The sequence below is a fragment of the Acromyrmex echinatior genome, chromosome 1 (assembly GCF_024713525.1).
Source record: "Acromyrmex echinatior isolate Ae372 chromosome 1, ASM2471352v2, whole genome shotgun sequence".
In the NCBI taxonomy this organism is placed as follows: domain Eukaryota; kingdom Metazoa; phylum Arthropoda; class Insecta; order Hymenoptera; family Formicidae; genus Acromyrmex; species Acromyrmex echinatior.
In genome coordinates this window covers 25,779,246-25,797,260 of record NC_141852.1, presented here as the reverse complement: position 1 = coordinate 25,797,260, position 18,015 = coordinate 25,779,246, and the positions used below count along the sequence as shown (strand labels likewise).

At 39.4% G+C, this 18,015-nt stretch overlaps 1 protein-coding gene across 4 annotated transcripts in view; it reads left to right on the top strand.

The window, feature by feature from the left end:
- The window catches only part of retn (retained), a 182,688-nt gene that overhangs the window by 117,095 nt on the left and 47,578 nt on the right, over positions 1 to 18,015 (top strand). The gene's annotated exons all lie outside the window — the stretch shown is intronic.

The following is an 18,015-nucleotide window of genomic DNA, read 5'->3' as shown; positions in this document are numbered from 1 at the left end:
ATAGCGGCTCCGAAATGTTGGTTCAATGATGATATCCGGAATAGCATCGACTGCAACAGCCATGCCATGGCGCGATCGCGCGAACCCAAGTCGAGTGTCGTGGGCGTGAACAACTCACGCGGTCACCTTTGTGGGACACTGGTTAGTGCCGTGAGGGACGTGTAATTACGACGGAACTCTCCTCTTGCGAAAGCGCGGAGCGAGGAGATGGTGAACCGGGAGAAAGAGAGGCTCTTTAATTAATGCAACGATGGAAGCTAATTATTATTTTTACACAGCCGAGAGATAATTACCGGCCGACCGTCCCCGAACGGCGAGTTCGTTGACGGTATATTTCGTGGCAAGAACGAGAGGCGATCGGCTCGACACTACGAGAAAGGAAAGAAGGAAGGAAGGAACATTTCGGAGCCTGGACGGTGCTTCATTCATAAGACACATAGAAAGGAGGCTGCGCGCGAGCCGGCCAGGGGGATGAGGGGCAAAGTTATAGAATTAGCTGGACTCGCATCGCAGCCTTGTTAACGCTTTTTGCGGTGACTCGCCGTGCACTCCGCTTGCGTGGATGCATTTTTGCCATATGGAGTATGAAATGGCGCGGCCGGGCGATCCGGCCGGGTCGGCCCGGCCGCCCCGTTCACCCGCGGTTTTCGGTTTTTGCAAAGAGGGTGTGGTATTGAATTACCATTTAAATTGTTGTTCGCGCGCGTGAGCTCGCAAAACGCCCGATATCCTTTCGCAGTCCGTGTGACAAACCTGCCTTCGAAAGAGTTCGCGTTGCGAATTTTTAAAAACTAACACTTACACGATCGATGATTACAAAAGTGATACGACGATACCGAATTGTGATTGTGATAAATGTTGTAAGTGTTAAAATTTTACAACGCCTGCGCTTGTACGATTCTTCGAAAGAATCTATTTTGGAGAGGAATATGATTTTTGTTCTAAGCGAAAAGAGTGAGTTCTTTTGCTTAACGGAGCATCGGCGTAATGGCGTATCATCGATTAAAGCGTACAACAAGCGGACGAACACGGATAAACGGTGCGCGAAAGACGAACGGGTAGGGAAACGAGAAACAACGTGCGCGGGGGAATGGAAATAGAAGTCTCCACCTACTTGGCGAACGGCGCCCGCATCTCGGGGATCGCATCCATCATTCCGGCGAGGGCGTACAAGCTGCTCTTTAATCTTTCTTCTTCGGGGTGATGGTGGTTTCGTCTGTTTTACTCTTCCTTCGCATCTTTTTTTTTTTTTTTTTTTTTTTTTTTCGAGGTGTCGGTAATCGTTCGCGTACCGCGCTCTCGCGTATTTTTTCTTCACAAATTTTTTGACGCTCTCGCTCCGCGTCTGTTCCATATCTCTGCTCGCAGATATTTAAGTATCGCGATACCCTTTTGCGCTTTCATTCAAAAAACGAAATCGCGCGACGCGATTGTCTCTTCCCATCAAGATTCGAAGAAGGTTTGTTAGAAGGAGATGCTTTTAGAGAACCAGACTCGACTAACTCGGGGAAAATAAAAGCGCTCGACCTCCGGACAGGTTTATAGTCGGTTGGTTATTGTCTTGAAATAGGGTAAGCAGAGGCGAGACGCGGGGCCAATAACTTCGGAGTACGTCGCGTACCATCCCCGATCGGGGGGGGGGGGGAGGGGTCTTGTTTCAGTAAAACAACGATTGTACCTATCGTACACAAAGTAGTTCACCGACGGTGATACTCAACACGAACGACAACGCACTCGTACGAGACTCTCCTTCCCTCCTCTCCCCCTCCCCCATCTCGCCCCTTGCGTTCGCTCACACGCACTCACACGTTCTCATTTTACCCCGTGCAACAACGTTCGCTGACCGTGCACTCGAGCTACCACGGCAGTATAATATTGTAGAACTATACTTTGCAGCCATTGTGAAATAACTCGTAAACCTCGCAAATTGCCAGCTATTTCGCTCTTATACACGCGTGCACACCTTTTACGCCTTATTCCGTTTCTGTGTGTACTGCGTGTTCGACCGTAGATCGAGAAGGTTGACTGCTCTTCTATGAGCGTGTATATTCGTAAACTGAGTGTACAGGACATTTGTATGCACGAAGATCGCATAACTCAGTGCATAAGATGGCCACAAATTTATCAAAATTTATCAAAATTATCAATTTATAATTATTATATATTATTACTATATTTATCAATTTATCAGAATGTCCAAATTTGACAATTTGTCCATTTTTCGCTTTATAAAAATTTTCCTTAATAAATGTGTCCAACCAAATTATAATTGATTAAAAGAAAAGTTGTGGTTTGTGTATTTATCAAATCAAAATTTTAACTTAAAATTTAATCTTTTAATTAATCTTTTTTCAAACTTTTTTCAGTAGAAAATCTAAATTCGAAACTTGATTATCAAGATATTTAATTGCTATCCGATAATTCTTTATTCTTGATTTATTTAGTAGTATTGATATTAAAAAAAAAAAAGTATATGATTTTCTCTTCTTAAAAAAGTGCACTTTACAAATGTACATTATTCAAAATAACAATCACAGAATAGTAGAGCGAGCTGTTAAAGATCTTCATTCATTTCTTTATGCCTTGGCTTAAAAAAGAGACATAACCCAACCCAGTTACCAGAATCACCTTGTATAGAGCACGGATACAAAATTAGGATACTTTGAACATGCCACGACGAGACAACTGACGATGACGAACGCGCGCACGCGTACTGGATTGCCCTCGAGTTATCATAATGATTATGCAAATGCATTATCATTATGCAAATGTAGCGGAGCACCTAAAACTCAGAATGCGATCCGTCGTCGTCGCTGCCGTCGTTGTTGGCGCGCTTAACGTGGGACGTAGACGGATACGGTCCTTTGTAATTTCAACAAACAACGCTGTTTTTTACCTAAGCTCGAATCTCCGCATTTCCTTTCGTGAATTATTCGTGATATTATTCGAGGAGAAAGAAGAAGGTTGCATATATATATATATATATATATAACTTTTTTACTATCTTTTCAGATTTATTTAAACGCTTCCCTCAAGTTACAGATCTAATATATTATTTCGTTTTATATGAACATAAAATCACATTCGAATCTCATAACTTAGCTGAATATGTGCGATGTTTCTCATGCATATTCCTTAAGAAATGTCCTAATGCAAACATAGCTACAATAAACAAATATTTCTATGTGCACCCATTTGACGCAGTTAGCGACTAATTACGCTTTTGCAGTTTAACTTTACCCAAGAATTTTGCATTTCTAAGTATGTTAACTCGTTACATATAAGAAAGCACGATAAGACAACTCGGCACAATCAGTTCTTTTCTCACTATTTTGGAACTCAAAGTGTAATGTTGTCGTAACATTTACATCGTCATTACCGATGGAATATAAAAGCATCGCGAGAAAACGCTGGTGATATTTGTACGATTACTTTTCCGAAATATTCATAAAGGCATTTTGTATACATAAGAGTTTCTTAGTTTAATATTTTTTATATATTTATATCATATACATTTTTATATTTACTCTTACATTTTTTTTGCACGACTTATCTATCTTGTAAGACGCAATAGAAGCGAGCTGATATCACCTTCACGTGCAGTACGTAGAGTATCGTAAACTTTATCAACATTGATAATTAATTTGCACTCCAGGAAGGTAATTAAAATTATATCGCATATAAATGCGCGAGTTGTGCAAGTTGTGCAAGTTGTGCAAATTGTGCAAGTACGATAACGTAATGGCAAGAACATTCCTTGCTGTACTCTACCTTATATCAGACGTTACCTCATTTCGCACTATAGATACGGGATAATTATATTCGTAAATTATATAACTCTAATGTTTGTATTATTCATTTTGCAATAGGATAAAAATAGCGAATACTTTTTTTTTCCTTTATTTTATATTATTATAGTCGGTCCTTCTTATTCTTACTTATCGATCAATTAACCGAGTTACGCATGCGAAAGCGCAATTACTGCACGGTGCAACGAGATTATTATTGTGCGCTGCATACGAGTGATGCGTATATTCGTTTGGAAGAAATCGTTTGAACGGTTCCATTGTCGCACCCCTTTGTTTCTGGGATAAAAGAAGGGTTTCAAGTGTTTCCCTTGAAATGGCGTAATTCAAAAGAAAATTAAATCCTGCAATGTGGCAACCTTCACGAACATTATCATAGAAACATTAGAAACATTAGATCTGCTGAGCGTTTTGAATACTTGCGCGGCGCACGATATCAAGAGACACGCGGTATTAACGTGATGTACAGCGCAGATCTGTTAACCGGTCTGTCCCGTCTAAGTGCGCGACATGATTTTAACATTGCGGACAAAAAAAGAAGACGCATAACACCGACGAAGAGCAACACCGACGATAGAGCCCAGACTCAGACGGAAGCCAGATGAAAATAGCCACGTTGCGTTCGAGAACCTTACCGAGCTAATTTACTTACTACTAGTCCGTGCAACACCTGCATCACTTATCCGTAAGCGGCCTGGCGGCGCTAGTTCTCTCTCTCTCTCTTTTTTTTTTTCAAACGATATATTGACCCGCGGATTCTTCGTGTTTACTCAATAATTGGATGAGGCTGTAAATATGGCTATTAAGCTACCTACGCTTTCCGCGCGCTCGTTATAAGCAACGAATTGCGAACCGGCCGTTCGTCTTCTTCTCCCTCCGTGATCAGCGTGTCTGAGTCCGCTACGGATCGCTCGGTCTTCGTCTCTGGAATATAGCCTAGTTCGACACGATCATATTTTTCTTCAAGTCGAGTGCAAGTCGGTGCCTCGGCAAAACACTGGGAGTAACGCGATTTCGCCTCCGGAGCGAGGCGTAACGCTACCGAACAGTTTTCAGAGAGGCTCTTCGTTTATGCTCCCGTGTCCCAGAAGTGGAATAGAAGGCGTTCATTTCTAAAGGATGTCATTATGGACTTGAAAATTGTATCCAAGAGACGTTACTATTTTTTAAGGTATCTTAATGATACAGATAGATTAATAAGAATTAAATTAAAGAAGAAAGAAATGTCTTTCAAAAACAAGCACGTCTCGTGTGAAATCTAGTAGAAATCTATTCTACAAGCAGCGTAATATTTTTCAGATAAATTGGCGCAACAATTAGCTCAGAAAATTAGTAATTTTCCCTTTCATCAGATAATCGGCTTCGTCGATCTTTACGACGCATAGTCAGCGAGTAAAACGGCCGAGTATCGTGAGCAACGGTCGTTCGTAATTCTCCATAATTTCGTTACGATTATTATCGCGAGGCACGCTCTAGACAACGCGACACTGTGATAGCAGCTGGTTAAAGGGTTCGTTACGCCACATGCTGATTCGCAGAAACAAGATTTTCAACAGGATGTGACGTATCGTTGATCAACTTGACAGTGCCCTTCCTCCTAGCGCGGATTTTTTTTATCGTTTCCTGCCTCATTTTTTCTCACATTATAAATATATTGAATTATATCGCTACAATGAACCTGAGTGTGCATTTTTCATACATAATAGTATTACTATTAAAAGGTACGATCGATTTTCCGAATAGTTAACAATTATTTTTTATAGATTTCTCTTCTTTCTGTTTGCTTATTTAAAAAAACCTACGAGAGATCTGCAATTTTTATCCACGATTCATAGGAATAATCGTAATAACCTCTTACTGCGTGGCCCGCGAAGGACCAATTCTCCGATGTATATGTCATAAGACATATGTGCAACAACATCTTCCGCTTCTTCCGGTCGGCTGCAGTGCCGCGCGCGTAAACATAGCGTAGATACAGTACCATCGATTTTCTTCGCGTCTCCTCTTTCATCTTCATTCTTTTTAATTTCTTTGTCTTTTGATACTCCATTTTTCTTTATGCTACTCACACGCAACTAGGGAACTTATTAAATATACCAAATGCAAACGTGTTCTCTAATGTTCAATAATCTTCACGATATACGTTATGTTCCATGATGAACGGACGAGTGTCAGCGTGGGAGGGATGCGTGTTGGAATTTGGGGATGTCTCCATCGTCTGGGTAGACTCAAATCTCGTCGGCGACGAAGAGTTATATTTTTTGACCCTGGTTAGCATACCAAAGATGCATCATATTATACGGCTCGCGCTCGCTATTATAATGAATATCTCCAACCGACGTATAAGCATATATGTAAAGCACGCGCGTTTCATGGGGTGTCACGCTGTCACAGACGAACGCGTGCGTGTATATCGTGTTAGGTATCGCATTGATATGATATACGTGCACGGTGGCCACGCACACTAACGCGTTTGCACATCACGGTCTTGCTCTGAGAAAGAGAGAGGGAGAGAGAAAGAGAGAAAGAAAGAAGGACGAGTCAGAAAGATATCATTTGAATTTCAATGAATCATGTGGGTGCAAGTGTCGTTCGTATTCATTCAGTCTACATTTGTGCGTCTATACACACTGTGCGTATACGTGCACACATATACACGCGAGACCCGCGTAACGACGAGAACACGCGCCCTTCTTCTCTCGTGTACGTCCGTGTAAAATATTGTCTTCTTTTACTCCTCATCGTCTCCACCTCGTTTATCCCCGTGTAGAGAGAGAGGAGACAAATGTCGGAATCTTCCTCTCTCTCTCTCTCTCTCTCTCCCCCCCTTTTCTCTCTCCTTCCTCTCTTTCTTTATCCGAGCATATTCACGCGCGTGTATTTGTCGGCGAGCGACACAAAAGTGTCCAACAATTGTACCATCGTCCACAAAAGGAGATTATCTCCGATCGTTTTTACAGAGACGGCTTTTCCGCTTCGCACGCATCGAGTATCAAAGCCACGATGCAGGTCTCGCTATATGACCCCCTTTCCTCATCTATTCTAATGCCCCTTCGTAGTAGCCGTATCAAATTAGCTACGATTTTTCTTTCCAGCTACGAATGACTGTAGGCGATTTGTTTCTTCAAGATGTTATTTCATTGTCTGATGTCGTTCGACGTGGAACGCATTTTTTTTTTTTTTACTCTAAAACTTTACGTCAGGTTGACGACGTGGACGTCACGTCGTGGATATTCGTTGAAACTATGATTTGATTAAAACTGTAATAGGCGATTAAAAGAATATTTAATTTAAATAGCATTAACTTGATCTCAATAGACTTATTCGACTTATTTTTAAGAATTTCTTGTATTTCAATGTAAATTAAAAAAATGACAAACCCGCAGTTTTACAAAAAAAAAAAGATAATGTGTATAGAAACAACATGTCAACTTTTGCTGTCAAAGTTAAAACTGTTAAAACTGTCAAAAGTATAGTCGACATGTTATTTCTACATATTATCTTTTCTCATAAAAAGGGAGAAGAAAAGAAAGAGAGAGAGAGAAAGAGAGAGAAAAAGAAGAGTAATCGATTTTGTTTCGCGCACTATCTGTCGAAATCTTCCGACGACAAAGACTTCATTATTGTTCCAAAAAGGAAGGCGTACAGCGTCATCGATGCGCGGCGTACTGATGCTTCCGCAAATTATTTTCTACATAAATACATGGTGCAAACTTTTTACTTACGGAAAAGCATTGTAACGGACAGGACGCGTCTTCGTTAAATGGTCCGACATCCGCATAAATGCCGTGCGGCAGACGAAAGCGCGAGCGACCCTTGTCCTTTTTCGCGCCTATCTCTGCCGAAAATTACCACCATTATTATAATGGTGAGAGAGGCGCGTGCGAAAAGTTTGGGCAGCTGCCGAAAAGTGACGGTTGCACCGAGTTGCAATAACGGTATGGTCCGGCACTTGCACGCACTTGCACGCACTTGCACGCACTTGCACCCTCATTGCATCGGTACCGCATAACATTCGCGGTCGTACCGGCCGTTTGCGCATCGACGACACTACTTTGCTGCATGTGCATGTTGCGTCTCGTATAGCTGTTTCACTTCCACTCGTTCGAACTCGTGCGTTCGGCTTTTGCGTCGCGCACGGATTGCTCGGTGAAATGCATCTGCCGTTTTGTGGGTTCATCATTTTTTATTTATCAGTGCGCGTAAACGGACGCGGAAACGCGTGGCTCTTCGCCAATCTCGTGCACGAAAGATGGAAATTATTAGAATTATCGAAAAGATTGTCGATCGAGTGTGTCCGCCGCGCGAGAACGATGCGACGTTCGATACGTACGGTATACGGAAAAGCCGATCGAGGACACGATAACTTCCTTAATTACATACAGGGACAGCGTCCCAAAATTTCCAGTATTGTAAAAACTATTTATCATTATGTAGTTATTTCAGCATGCGAGAACGCAGGTGCTGGCGCGAAAAGGTATACAGAGGTTTATGGGAAAAATATCAGATTGTAGAAAAATAAGACTCGTCGCTATCTGATGTAACAGATGTAATTGTAATTAATACAAATTATTTGATGATGAATTTTTTTTTTTATATCGACGGAAATTTTTTTTTTTTTTCTTTTTCTTTAACAATGCGACGATATCTCGACGAAACGATAAAGTATACGGAGGAGTAAACGATAAAGTATACGAAGGAGCGGGAAAGGGAGATAAAGAGCGCAGGCACGTGTAGGATGCGTCATTTGCTTAATTGCGCTATTTCAGAGACACCCGGTCGCGTTATTCGATCACGCGTGCAACCGCACGACGATGCACGCGTCCGCTATACGTCTCGCCAATCCGAAAGATTCGCACGAGTGAAGGAGAGAGAAATCTTCTCGTTTAGACCGCGCAACGCTGCAGCGCGACGCGCGATGCGATCTCTGACGCTACGATTTAATTAGACTGGGGACAGACGGCAACGTATGTACTAGCGAATTGTGTGACGGCGCGTTACGGCAATTAAGAATTACGTCGTAAATTATTTCTCATGTAAATTAAATCGTAACGTTGATTTATTGTCTCGATGTATCGATGATTTTTCTAATTAAAGATTTATCTCGAAGGAAATTGGAAAAGAGTTAAGCAAATATATTTTCACGCGCAATTACTTAATTAATTTATTAAATTTCAGTTATACATAGATCAATCAATATATAGATAAATATATGAATAAGTGGAATAAATAATTATGTGACACTCACATCAAAAATTCAATAGAGATCGAATCGATAACATTATTAGAAAATTATTGGGCTCAAAGGGACTCATCTTTCTATACGATAGGCGTGTCGCGAATGTCACGGTACATCCAAATGATGTAGGAAATTAAGACGCTCCGGGGATGCGAGCGACGTGTATATTTAAGGAACGTTTGAAAACGGAGAATGGAAAATGGGAAGCGGACATCGAGAGAGTGATAGACTGATGGAAGGACGACGATAGGGCAAGAAACGACGGTGGGAGGCAGAGGCTGGCTTTTGACACGACACGTGTCGGTCGTCTCCCGTGCGAGATCTAAGACCGCGCTAGCTTCCGCTAATCCGAGAATCGGGCCTTTTAATGCGGGGACGAGGTTTCGCGATTATAAATATCAGAGATACCGGGAAGCCGACCCCGGAGAGATGTCTAGACTCTAAATGAAACTGCCGACGCGTTACCGGGGGTGCGTATAGCGCATCGTACGTCAAACGGACCAAGAGGAACTCATCTTCTTGCTAATTCTATAATCATTCTCGGCCTTAAATTTCTAAACACATTTTCACGCTTTCGATCGAAGTAAACAATACAATTTTATTCAAAGTCTTTAACGTTAACATGACTGTTGAGGTTGTGTGACATCCTGCAGACGTAAAAGTATGTTTTAAACCCTTGTTCTTTCGTAACGAAGAATTATGAGCCGACTGCTCGCAGCTGCGGAGGGCATAATTTCATTTCGGAAATGTTAGAGTCAACTGGGAAGGCTCGATAGAAAAGTTAGGGTATTACGTGTAAGATGAATAGAGAGAAAGAGAGATCGACTAATGGCACGCGACTCCCACTCGAGGCGTCGAAACGACTAGTAAAATAGGAGGCCGATGCCGCGTTTGAGATAATTTTAGGAGAAGTCGGTGACGAAGGACTGCTGCGGTCCAGATGCATCCGCGCAACGCGTGCTGTATTGTTGCGCGGTGCAGTGTCACTATTTTTAGCATGAAAACAGGATAAGAAACGAGGATAAAACACTCCTTTTAATTCGTTTTTGTGTTATCGCACCCCCCTGTGTTGCTCCCTGATCACTGGAAAATATGAATTATTATTATATACAAGATCTCTCTTACGGATCGTAAGTTTTATATACAATATTAATGATATAGGTTCTACACGTATATATTTTATTTTTTACACATATATTTTATTTCTCATGTAAAAATACGATTAAATTAATTCACTACAAACGGAAAACGTTATTCGAACAAAGAGATAATTGCAATCGACATTGTTTAAATGACCGATCGTCAGTAAACGCTCGTGCTTTGGCAACTAAATTGCACAGACAGAATAGTTTCCATAGAAACAATCGTGTCGACCATGATGGAAGCAAATTCTTCCAGTCGTACTAATGTCCTTGTTCATGCCGTATGTACGTCATTCCCGCGTATCTATCTCTGAAAAATTAAAGCACGTGCACTTTGTACGACGCTTACATCATAAATGGTTTCACGCGTATGCCGAGGCATTTTACTTATCGAAGCAATTTTTACTCAAACGCATGCCAGAGCCGCTCGGTTTTCTTGCCTCATAAGGATGAGGCAGTTACAGGTGTGAAAGTAATATTAGACAAAAGAATCGTGCATCTATAGTTTCTCGTTTGGTATTTCAGATACTCTGTTCACATGCAATTTTCTCATATATCTCTGGTAAACGCTGATCACTATTAAAATTCATGACGACTGTATTTATACTGCAGATTATGCTACATAATGCTCCGATTTATTTCTATATATATATAGAATATTTCTATATATTATATACAGCATATTGCAAGCAGTTGCGTGTAACATCGCATGTAACTTGAAACCAGCTTACGATATACTAGGTCTCTTATCTATGGAGAATATCTTCTTCCGCTTACATTGGAATCCCATATAGAGATGTTAGCTTTCGTAATTAGCTTTAGGACTGCTTGCATTCTTTATAAGATGACATTTTTTCCGATAACGATATCTTAAAAGTGTATAATAATACTGTATGCTATGTTAATGCTGCAAGCATTAACGTGACATGTAGTATTATGTAGTATTATACATTGTACAAGAATATAAGTAACGTTTGATATTAATGAAAGTAACAATAAAGTGATGGAAAGTGTCTTTTAGTAAATCGCTCTTACATTATGATGAGAAAACTTTTTGTTACTATAATATTACCGTAATTATAGTTACAATATTATTATTAACATAGCAGTAATAATTATATATAATAGTTATGGCAACATATAATTATATTCATAGATATTAAAGAATTTTTCTCTCAGCGTAAAAATTGACAGATTTTTTTCTAAAAATTAATTATTCAAAATTTTCTAAAAATATTACATAACAAATTTTTTAAACAATTTGCATGGAAAATGAGTGAAAAGAAGTACGAGTCTTTACGTTTGAAGAGAAACGATGGAAAACTCTTGAGAAAATTATCGGAAAACTGGCAAGTGGGGGATGATGCCGTGAGTCGTAAACTGTTAAGTATCAGACGGCGAGTAGAAAACGAAGCTGACGAAAAGGGGGAAATGCGGGATCGTGGGACGGAAACGGATGCAGAAGCAATAACTTCCTCGTAGATTTATACGACCGTCGTGTGGTCGAGCCACAATGAGTACGTAGATCATTCTTTCTTTACTCTTTAATATTTTTCCGCACTTTATCACCTACATTCCTTCTACGAATTCTTCGACATACAAATGTCGTTTATTCAGAGTAAAGAGTAATATAATTGACAGATAAAATATTGTGCTTCACATTTTTGACTGTTCCGATCGAGAAAAATTTGTACTATTTTATTTAGCTCTCTTTATTTTATCTTTTTACGATAAAGGTTGGGAAAAAGAAAAAATATAGGACGTTAAGTATGACAATATTAAATATGCTACGCGGAAAAAAGGTTTTATTGAAATATCTAAAAATTTAACTAAATACAAGTCTAAAAATAATTTTGTTGGACCATCAAAATGATTATATAGAATGTTGCTGGTTGCTAAAATATCAAGCGAAAAATTTTTTACAGCTTTGTTTATTATGCTTGAATTTCCTACAAACTTTGATGATTCAACACATTATTTTCAGATCTGCATCTGTCCAAATTTTTAGATAATTTAATAAAATCGTTTTCTTTCCGTGTACACAGTGCTCATTTGTGCGATTATGGAAACGATATAATATCGCTATCGCGTTGAAAGACTCCCGAGTTTATTCGATGAATATTAGATCGAGATAAGATATATGCATCCTCAGTTGGGACGCGCTATTGAAATTTCGTACAAATTATGAGATTCGACAGATTACCTTGAAGGCATGAATAATCAAATCAGTCTTCAAATGTCATTTTTTGATGTCGACGCTTACACGAAATTTAATGACATGTAATATGCGTATGTAATGTGAAGAAATACATCTTCCACACGAAGCGATATGCATCTATATAGAAGGATTTCAATTTGGACGAGTTTTATTTCTTAAATTATTTGTGCTCATAAGTGTGATTATTGATTTCTCAATGTAAATTCTTTTTCCTTCCTTCAATATTGCCGTAGGCAAACGATTAATAGCCATAAAAAAAGCTTCGAACACATTTAAACAAGAAGGGGCATTACGTATTCATCTGCGTGTCCCGTCTCGTGAGGGAATCGATCTGGATCTTGAAGTTCGTGAGTCCGATAATTAAAATGATATTAAAGATACACCTGTGATATCTAACTTGCAAAACGATCGTTCGAATTAAGATCCTCCTACATGGATGTGTATCGCTTTGTATGGAAGTCTTATCTCTTCGCATCACGCGTGTATTACATGTCATTAAATTCCGTATAAGCGTTGACATCAAAAGATGGCACTTGAAGATGATTTGATTGTTCATGTCCTCGAGGTAATCTGTCGAATCTCATAATTTGTATGAAATTTCAATAGCGCGTCTCAACTGGGGGACGTATATCTTATCTCGATCTAATATTCATACCGAATAAAATCTCGAGATTCTTTTGATGAGCGATGACGATATCATATTATTTCCATAATTTATGTACGCTTGCATGAAAGAAAATATGATTAACGATAAGTCACGAGATCACGACGAGGCAAGCGATGGCGATATGGTTATGGTATTACGAGCGAATCATTAAGGTATCTTTAATCGACACTATATCGCATACGAACCGTATATGCTATTAACAAGCGAAGAGTGTGACCTCTCCCCCTTTAATCGATCGCTTAATGATCGAACCTGAGCGATCGAACTATCTCGCACCGGTAATTAATAGGATCGCCGATGAAAAATGATGGAGCCGTTTGCACGCCTATCCAAGTATCGGACATCGATCCACACTTTTATCTTCGGTTTATTGTATCGCTCTAGAAAGGTAGAATCGACTCGACTTTCACGCAATCTTATCTCTCTTAACGATTCGACAATATTAATAAACGTAAACGACGTAAACTACGATCGCAAAACTTAAGTTGGCTTTGCACAAAAGGACAGTCGTCGGTCGCACAACGACAGAATCTCCCAGCGAAAGAATCGCGACGAGAGGACGACGATGGATAGAAATAATTAGCTTCAGCACGGCGGACGTTTACCGGCATTACGCGTCGCACGACGTGAAGAGGCTATTGCGTGGCTCGACTATTCAGGGTACAGTGAGTTGGTACACAACTACACGTTTCTACAACGGCGCTACATACATTCGCGCCCGCGCGGGTGGAGAGGCTTTTAATATTCACGTCGCGGCGATCAAGACAAATTGAAATCCAGTCCTCGGGCCGCACCATTCACGGCTACGCGCCATCTCCAGCCTTTTGTGACGTGATTTAGAGTCTCCCGCATATTATTAGTGAGCCGATAATGGGACGAAGTCCGAGATCGCCGAGGTGAATCTGTAATACGGTTCGTGGCATCCGGACGCCTTTTATTCCGATGCTGCGCGACCGCACGAAGAAAAACGCTTCTCGCGTTCTGCGTCAATTCGTTCCGTTCGCACGTGGAATCCTGAAGAATATCATTCGCGGTTTTCAAGCATTCTCAACACTACGACCACTACGAACACGACGACCTGTTCGAGTAGACGTGTATATGCGCGCGCGCGCTGTCCATGTTTTTCGTCGCACTTCTCGAGAATGTAAAATTATCGCTTATAACGTTTCCTCGGCTGTTGGAGATGCAGTAACCTCTTCTCAGGTCGGAATGAAATAACTACCACGGTAATACATTTTTTTTGTCGGGAATAATTATTCTTATAATTAAACAGCGCACTGTTAAAGAAGCGCATATATGCGAAGAGGTGCATAGAGTAACGATATGCCCGGTATAAAATTTTGATATCGTAATCTCCTTATACATATATTATATGTAAATAATGGCTCACTATATGTAAATTATTTTCAATTATAATTGCAATTATACCTTTTTCTTTTTCTTTGAGTATACATGAATCGTCTTTTAATTTCTTCATTAAAGATCATATCGAAATAGATACGCGCTTATTGTACATTGTGTAGTGTAATTATTATGTTATTATTTTTATCAAGACATTACAAAAACACTCGACGCATATGCGTTACATACATTACAGTTTTTGCTATGGAAAAACGTAACTACCGGGCAACTTGCGAAAGGAATAAGATCGCTATCCTGAGTACCGTTACTTTGAATTTGATAGATAAATATATTTTAATTAGCTTAATTGGATTAGCTTAATTAAATTAAATCCATTTGAAAATCTGCGAGGTCATAACATCGGCCAACGACTCGCGAATAAGGTTAACAACCGCTGCGTCTAAAGGCGACTTTAAAGGAATACGTTAGTAAAATAATTTTCGCATTAACGATTCCTTTCAGATATCACCTTATAACGCATCAACTATGGATTATATGATATGAAATAGAATTCTATAGTTAGTAAAAAAGAATTACAAAAAAGTGATAAAAAATGTATTGATTATTAAACAAATAATTTTTAAAAAATATTTCTTATGCATACAACGATTTATGTATATTACAGTACATTATTAGTTTCTTGTTTTATTTATCTCATTATCTGATTTCTTTCTTAATTACCTCTATTATGCCATATTACCGTAAGCGTAAAACATACCGCCCTATTGCGGTGTATACCTTACCTTTTGTATTATTCAGCATCAAAAATGTATTATTATCATATCATTAGTTCTCGTGCAAACATTGTGTAAAATGGTATCGAGAATGCGCGCGCGCATTAAGGCAGTAATTTGAAAGAAACGAGAACACACCAGCAGGTACGATCTCGATCGGACTTTCAGGCATATTTGGAAGTCTATCGTTCCAATCGTCATATATCTTCAAGAATATTCTTTTCCCCACTCATTTTCCACCGTCTCGAGATCGTTATCACACGAAGACATCTCTTTGTCTCTTTGTCTCTCTTTCTCTCTCTCTCTCTCATCTGTCCGCCGCCCTTATTCTTGGCCTGTTTCGTTTCCGGGCTCATACACGGCGCCAAGACCGTGAAATCGTGCACACGATCGCAAATAAGTTACTTGGAATTTTTGACCGCAAGGTCCAACATAATTAGCTGACGCCTCCCTTGATGAAGGCGCTCCCTCTTTCGTGCGCGTTGTGTTTGCAGATCGAGGTCGCGAACATTTAGTCTGCCATTAACTCGTGTATCTGGATGTATTTACCGTGACGCGACATCGGGCAATTTTCTCACCAAAACGTCCGATCTGCTCTTGATCGAGAACCATGCAACCCTCGTCCATTCGTTTTAATCGATGAGATTCTATCTTCTGTTTGGATAGTCTGAGAATGTCGTCACAATATCTCGTTAGTGCTACACTATTATCGAACAACTTGGAACATTAATCTTCACTTTATTTGTTCAGTTTATGCCGAAGAAAAACTAAAGGTGCTTGCAGACTAGATATAATTTTACAATGCATTCATTTGAAATGTATTAATCAGTTAAGTTTAAATTATTAACTTTAATTGCACCACTTATCTTTGTCAAATCATCAGGATGCAAAGCATCCTGATGAGTTTATCTTCTTCATGTTTTTTTCTCTTCTTTCTTTCTCTCCCTTTCTCTCTCTCTCTCTCTCTCTCTCTCTCTCTACGATATAATTTTTTTACGAAAGAAGTAGAATTTCAAAGATAGAAAATATTTTACAATAATAATAAATCAGAAAATATTTTAATTATATAACACTTACAACTTTAATTATTGGAAGACACAATTCCTCAGACAACAATGAAAAAAATCGCTCCTCGTAAATATATAATAGTATATAAAATAGCAGTAAAAAAGCATAGTTTTCGACTTTAATTTTTTGCTGTGATTTTTTCTTGTGATATAAAGAGAATATACATATAATTGTAATATACGTAATCCTCGAAACGGATATCTAACGGGTCTTGAAGAACTAATTATAAGTTAACCATATTATAAAGCATTAACCTTCTGAGCTTTTATTTCGTCCAAACATGGTCCATTTAACGTTTCTCTCAGAAAGAAAATACTGTCGGTCAGCTATTAGTGGCATAGAAGGCAAATAAAAATTAAAGAAAAAATAGTTTGTAAGCGGAAAGGGAGACCGGAGTTTTTAATGCGGTCTTGTGTTACAAGGCGACACGTCACGCTAAACACTATGTTGTTACACTGTAGATCTTTATGAATATCGCGTTATACCACACACACACACTTTGTGTATCGCTCGGATTGAATTTACACTTTGACTCAGTGCCGTTTCTTGACGGCTAAATTCTACGATTTAAATACTATGTTAGGATACTGAAATTGATAAGATAAATTATTACACTGTGGCTTTTACGTAATCTACACGCGTAATCTACAAAAAGATAATGTTGATAATAATGTCAACTGATTACACGATGCTTTACATAATCTTTTATACATGTCGCATCTCAACAGATTTCCAAGCTTTGAATCTGCCTTTCATGTTTGGCATAGATTCCTCATTCGCATCGTTGTTACTTTCTATTCTTATATCACATATCTAGAAGAAGAAATCTTCCTCACAGTAAAATTGCACATTTTTAGTCTTGGAACTGGCGCTCTTAACGATTGATGTGCATGGCACTTCTTTCTTTTTCGCGTATCGCGTATCCTACGAGGCACAGAAAAATGGAAACGGCGAGACAGCGGAGAAAGAGGAAAAAGAGACGATAAACGCGCACACATCGAGAAAATACGCCGGTTCGTGACCACCGCGCTCGTACGGGACAAAACAATATTGTCGGGCTGTGCACCGCCACGCGCGAGCTCCGACTCTTTAATATTACACCGCGAGCATTGTTTTCAGCACGAATCTTCGGTCCCGCGTACGTGCCCTTTTCGCTTCACCGTGCCGGTACGCTCGATTCCGGAGAGTCGCTGTAGCTCTCTATGGCGATGTGTACGCCAGCCGAAACGATCGGCCACCGCCATCGCTGCAGTCACCGTCGTCGGTTATCGCCGATTTCCGTCCGTGCAAACTTCTGCCGCGCTTTCTACGGTACGTCAATGAATAGAATGTGTGTAAAGTTACTCCCGTATTTTTTTGGAATTTTATATATATTTTTTTCTGCGCTCGTGTGCTATGTTCGTATCCCGACTTGTACGTAAACTATAATTTTTTAACTTGATTCATATTTCAGAAAATAAAAAAAAAACATAATTTAAATTTAAATTTAATACGGCGAAAAATAATAGTGTAAGAAATTTCTAACAACTTGATGAGCCTATATTTTTTTTTTTTTTTTAGTTGTATGATTACATTGATCAATTATTAATACAATATAGTATGGGAGTACATAATATATATATATATTAGATCGTGAGCTGAAGATTATAATATTATTTCATAAAAAAGGAAGGGAAAAGACAATTGATCGATTCTAAAAAGAAGAAGAGACGCAGTTGGAAGAGAGCATCAGCGATGCGG